A 6,476-nucleotide genomic window follows, 5' to 3' on the forward strand; every position below is an offset into this window, starting at 1 on the left:
AAGACTAAAATATAAAATATGTTTATTCTTTCATATATACTATATTCATACACTATGTTTTCATTGTTTCCCATATAGTTGGATTCCTGAGTATGTTTATGGAAGACATTTTGGCATAAAATGCCTATGTCTTATATAAAACATTTTTAAAAGCTACATCAAATATCTTATGAGTTTCAGACCTATATATGCTATATAACTAAGGAGATGAAGGAAAAATGTGAAAGTAAAGGATAAAAGAAAAAGTAGGAGGCAGAGGAAGGAAATTGAAGGAAGAAAGAAGATTAACAAATTGGAAAGAAAGATAAAGGAATCACTTCATGAGAAATATTGAGGTCTTGATTTACCAAGAGAATTCTAATAGTAAGTACTATATATATATTATATATAGTAATATAGATGTTTCAAAAACCTTAATGCTGTTATCTGAAAATATTTAGCAGATTAAGAAGCAATTAAAATTTAATCAGGAAGATAAAAATTCTGTATCAAATAAAAATGAAAAATAATTATTTACTGTTTATAGAATTTTTGTTTGATGTGATAAGCTAGAGAAAAGGTAAAAAAGAAAAGAAAGTGAAGTATCTTCAAAGCAATAATGTTATTAAATGAAGAGACTATTCTTTAAGTCTAATCATGAGCACAGTGTCTTCCCTGGATAAGGATTTTTTTTTTTTTTTTTTAAGAGAAGCAAGAATTTATTTTCTTGTTTCTCAAATAGAGTTGGCTGAGCTGGTTGCTTTCTTGGTAATTAATCAGAGACCAAATCCCATATCCTCCTGCGACTCTTCCTTTGCTTCAACCTTGGCTGGGTTTGCAGCAGCAGAGGAGCAGCAGCGGTGACATGGCCACAGAGCAGATGGATCAGCCAGCAAGGCCTTGACCTTTTCAGCAAGTGGGAAGATGTAATCGGTCTCCACAGACAAAGCGAGAACTCGCTTGTTCCCATTCAAGACAGAATGGGGTACTGACATAACAGTTGGATAACCAATCTGAAGGCATATGCTAGCATCATTGCAGACACCCTCCAGGAAGCAGGAATGCAGTATCCTCTGTGATGTCAAGCACTTCCGGGTTGTAGATGCTGCCATTGTCAAACACCTGCTGGAAGATCAGCCCAAAGGAGAAGGGGGAGATGTTCAGCATGTTCAGCCATGTGGCTTTGCTAGCTCCCACGTTGTCTCCAGTCTTATCAGCTGTACACCACTCAGGTTTTCAATGGTGCCCTTGGTGATTTAGTGGTGATGTCTGAAGCCTGGAAGAAGAAGGTCTTTCTCTGGCCCCAGACCAGTATTCTGGGCTGGCATCATGACTTCACACTGGGCAGTGGCACCAGCACGGGCAGCAGCTGGTACCTTATTGGCCAGCAGCATGTCCCTGATCTCAGTGAGGTCCTCCTTGGTGAACACAAAGCCCACGTTCCCCGGATATGAGGCAGCTGGGTTGTTTTCCAAATGTCCGCGGATGGCTTGTGCATCATGGTGTTCATGCCCATCAGCACCATAGCCTTCCCGCGGAGGGACATGCGGATCTGCTGCGTCTGCTTGGACCCGCATTGTCTGCTCCCACAGTGAAGCATTTTGGATAATCATCCAGAAGTTTGATGATCTTAGAGAAGAAGTTGGATTTCCAGGTCGCCCTGTCAGGGATTGCCAGGCAGGGCTTAGAGACTCCCACGAGGACGCCTGGCAAGAGCTGGATAAGCATTTTTAAATGACACATTTGTTTAATTGAATGTACAGAAGATTTTCATATTTAAAGGTCATATAATGTTTTTGCAAAAAGGATAAACAACTTTTATGGAAACATTTGCACAATATGAAATTAAAATGGCAGAACCAGCTTAACACCAAATAATGACGAACTTAATATCAAATTAAATTTGTTTTAGTCTCCCTTTTTCTAAGCACCAGGATATTTTCCTGTACCATTATTTAATGAGGTACCAATTACAACTGTTAGTTTTGTTTTAATTAAAAAACAATTAACTTATTTAAACATGGTTATACCACAAAGTTATGTAGCATCATGATTTAAAGAATCAAAACTAAACATTCCAAGAAGACCTTGTTCAATTAATTCTAGTCTGACCAAGAAGCAAAATTCTTCTAAATTGATATGATTCTTATATTGCATTAAATTTAAAATAATACATTTTCTAATTACTAATTTGTGTTTTGATGGAGTTAACAGCATTTTTGTTTTTTCTTTATCATAAAGTAGATAACAAGCACTATAAAAATAAAGAAAATTATAATGTGATTGGAAGAGTTGCTTGAACAATGAACTAGATTAAGAAATAAATCAATCTGTAAAATACCAAATTTCAATCAGATAAGAAATATAGCAATTATCCTAGCTAGGATAATTGGGCTAATTTGCTTTGGGGTATTTTTGTATAGTTAGATGCTGGGCAGTCATCATTCTTCATTTGAAGCTTTCTCTAGTGACCCTTACTAGAAGAGATAAACCATGTTGAAGGCTTTTTTAGACATATATATTTTCCTGTAGTAAATGTTTTGAAACCTCTCCACACAGTGGCCATATTGGGGGCCCATAATAACTTTTTTTATAAATAAAAATTTATGTTCAAAGATGTAAAAACAGAATTCTCCCACATTATGAGAAATGGACTTATATTTTTAATGTATAATTAAACTAAAAGTTATGGGGAATGTTATGCAAATGTTTCAAGCTCATAGGCAAAAATTTCCCAGCTTTTACAATTCTCAAACTTAAATTTAATTGTTTAATAGTGGCCACTAATCAAGAAGTAAACTAGCAAAATATAACCATAATTGGTATGGCATCTATGCACAATTATGCTCCTATATTAAAAAATTAAACAGATTGGTGGTAAAACTTACTGATTTCAATCTTTTAAAAATATGCCACAAGATGATTAAATGATTTTTCATTATGTATTGATATTTCCCTGTTTCTGAATCCACTCCACAGGCTCCTTTACTATTGTTTTGCCAGTGCATTTTAGCTATTAAAATTCTAAACAGGCCGAGACCGGTTTAGCTCAATGGATAGAGCCTCGGCTTGAGGACTGAAGGGACCCGGGTTCAATTCCAGTCAAGGGCATGTACCTTGGTTGCGGGCATATCCCCAGTAGGGGGTGTGCAAGAGGCAACTGATAGATGACTCTCTCTCAACGATGTTTCTAACTCTCTATCTTTCTCCCTTCCTCTCTGTACAAAATCAATAAAATATTTTTTTTTAAAAAATTCTAAACAGGACTTACATTTAAGTCTTTTATCCATTTTGAGTTTATCTGGGATGATGTAAATTGGAGGTCTAGTTTCATTTTTTTGCAAGTATTTGTCCAGTTTTCCCAAACCATTTATTGCTCCAATGTATGTTCTTGCCTCCTTTATCAAATATTAATTGAGCATAATGGCTTGGGTAAATTTCTGGGTTCTCTGTTCTGTTCCATTGAACTATATGTATGTTCATGTGTTAGTACCAGGCTACTTAGAGTATAGTGGCTTTGTAATATAACTTGATATCTGGTATTATGATTCCTCCAACTCTGTTCTTCTTCCTCAAGGTTGCTGCAGCTATTTGGGATCTTTATTGGTTCCATATACATTTTTGAAGTATTTGTTCTAGGTCTGTGGAATATGCCATGTTTTTTTTTTTTTAAATAGGGATTGCACTGAATCTATAGATTGCTTTAGTTAGTGTAGACATTTTAATTTAATAATGTTGATTCTACCAATCCATGAACATAGTATATTCTCCCATCTGTTTATATCTTCCTCTATCACTGTTTTCCAACATCTTGTAGTTTTCAGAGTATAGGTCTTTTACTTCCTTGATTAAGTTAATTCCTAAATTTCTTAATTTTTCTGTTGCAATGGTAAATGGGATTCTTTTTTCCTTACTCAAATTTTGTCCTATAATGCCCTTTTTCTTTTATTTTTTATTTAATACATCTTTATTGTTCAGTTTATTATCGTTGTTCCTCTTCCCTCCCCCCCCCCCGCCATAGCTTCCCTCTACCCAGTTTCCACCCCATGCCCTTACCCCCCTCCCCACTATCCTCATCCATAGGTGTAAGATTTTTGTCCAATCTCTTCCCACAAACCCCCATACTCTTTTCCCTCTAAGAGTTGTCAGTCCACTCCCTTTCTATGCCCCTGATTCTATTATATTCACCAGTTTATTGTTTATCAGATTTTTTATTAACTTGATTTTAGATTCACTTGTTGATTGATATGTATTTGTTGTCACTTTGTTGTTCATAATTTTTATCTTGCTTGTGACCTGTTTATTTGTCTCTGCATTTTTGGTTGGTTCCCTGTGTTGATAAAGTGGCTTTGTGTGCTAGGTGTCTATAGGGCCCAGTGGCTCAGGCTCTGGAGGTGCAATGTCAGCCGCTGCCTGAGGCCACCCAGCAGAAGCTACAGAGAGATCTGCAGATTCCTCCTCTTCGTTTGGGGTTTGGAAGTGCCCAGATGAGGTCCAGCTGTGAAGCAATGCAGGCTGCTGCTGCAGGGCCTTAGGCCTTCTTTTGGATGCTTTGGAGCTCTCTGACCCAGCTACAGTTTGTTAGGTTTTAGGGTGTAAGAGGGACAGGCCATTTATATACAAAAGCTGCTGAGCATAGCTTGGGTGGGGTTGCAAATTGGGTGGGGCGGGGTCTCAGGGAATCACCAGGGCAGAGCAAATAGCAATGGCTGCCAGTCTGCCCTTCCCCAGATAGGTCCCAGGGTCTCTGTGTCCCACAGACCCGTATAGTAACAATGATCACTGTGAGCACCTCTGAGAGAAAGCCACCCTCACGTTCCTGTCCAATGCCTGACAGTCCATTTTCTCCCCATATGAGTCTGTGTCCTCAGAATCTCACCCAGAACTAGAGTTCAGAGCAATAGGGAGCCTGTGTCTCCCTCTCGATTAAAAAAAACAACAGTGCACCCAGTTGCCAGCCCATTTGGCACACCTTGGTACCTGGCACTTTCACACATCCACACCTCCTACCTGTCTCAATGCACTTTTTTCTTTCCTTCCTACCTGTCTCAATGCACTTTTTTCTTTCCTTCCAGTTGTAGAACTTCCACTCAACCAGGTTTCCGTGGTTCTGGATGATATCCATTTTGCCTTTTAGTTGGAATTTTGATGTGGTTGTGAGAGGATCCAAGTATAGGTGTTTATGCCACATCTTGGTTGTTCTCCTGGGATTGTATTTTTAGTTTTTCTTTCTGATAGTTCACTATTGGTGTATAAAATGCTATGGATTTTGGGTATTAATTTTATAACCTGATACATTTCCAAATTCATTTATTAAATCTAGTCATTTTATAATGGAGACTTTAGGTTTTTCTACATACAGTATCACCTCATCTGCAAATAATGAGAGTTTTATTTCCTCTTTTTCAATTTGGATTCCTTTTATTTCTTCTTCAGGTCTAATCATGAAAGCATCCATGTCTAATCATGAAGGCATTCCTGTCTTGTTCCTATTCTTAGGGGAAATGGTTTTAGTTTTTGCCCATTGAGTATGATGTTGGCTCTGTGTTAGTCATATATGGCCTTTATTATGTTGATTCTGTTTCCTTTATCCTTACTTTGCTGAGAGATTTTATGGGGGGGAAAAGATGTTGGATTTTGTCAAATGTTTTTTTCTGCATTGATTGATATGATTATGTGATTTTTCTCATGCAATCTGTTTATGTGCTGTATCACAGTTGTTGATTTGAAAATATTGTACCAGCCTTGCACTCCCAGAATAAATCCCAGTTGGTCATGATATATGATCTTTTTAATGTATTGCTGGATATGGTTTGCTAGAATTTTGTTGAAGACTTTAGAGCCTTTGTTCATTATAACTATAAAAGTCCTAGAAGAAACAATAGGCACCAAAATTTTAGAGATCTCTTATAGTAATACATTTACCAATACATTTCCTAGGACAATGGAAATTAAAGAAAAATAAACAAATGGGGCTACATGAAAACAAGAAGCTTCTGCACAGCAAAAGAAATAATAAGAGACCCCACTACATGTGAGAACAATACCTCTGATAAGGGGTTCACCTCCAAAATATATATGTAACTCATATAGCTTAACAAAAGAAAGACAATGCAATTAAAAAATGGGCAAATGACCTAAATAGATACTTCTCCAAAGTATAATAGATATACAGAAAGCCAAGAGACATATGAAAAAATGATCAGTCACTAATCATCTGAGAGATGTAAATCAAAATAACAATGAGATGTCACCTCACATCTGTCAGAATGGCTATCATCAACAAATCGACCAATGACAAGTGTTGGTAAGGTTGTGGAGAACAGGGAACCCTAGAAATATAGACTGGTAGAGCAACATGGAAAAACAAATATGGAGTTTCCTCAAGAAATTAAAAATGTAATTCCCATTTGGCCCAGTCATCCCACTTCTAGGAATATATCCCAACAAACCTGAAACATTCATCATAAATAATATATGCACCTCTATGTTCATTG

General features: G+C 37.0%; 1 pseudogene; it reads right to left on the reverse strand.

The window, feature by feature from the left end:
- Positions 1–665: 665 nt before the first annotated feature.
- LOC118703769 lies at positions 666–6,137 on the reverse strand (annotated as a pseudogene).
- Between the last annotated feature and the right edge of the window lie 339 nt (positions 6,138–6,476).

This window comes from Pipistrellus kuhlii, unplaced genomic scaffold (genome assembly GCF_014108245.1).
Source record: "Pipistrellus kuhlii isolate mPipKuh1 unplaced genomic scaffold, mPipKuh1.p scaffold_m20_p_4, whole genome shotgun sequence".
NCBI classification, from domain to species: domain Eukaryota; kingdom Metazoa; phylum Chordata; class Mammalia; order Chiroptera; family Vespertilionidae; genus Pipistrellus; species Pipistrellus kuhlii.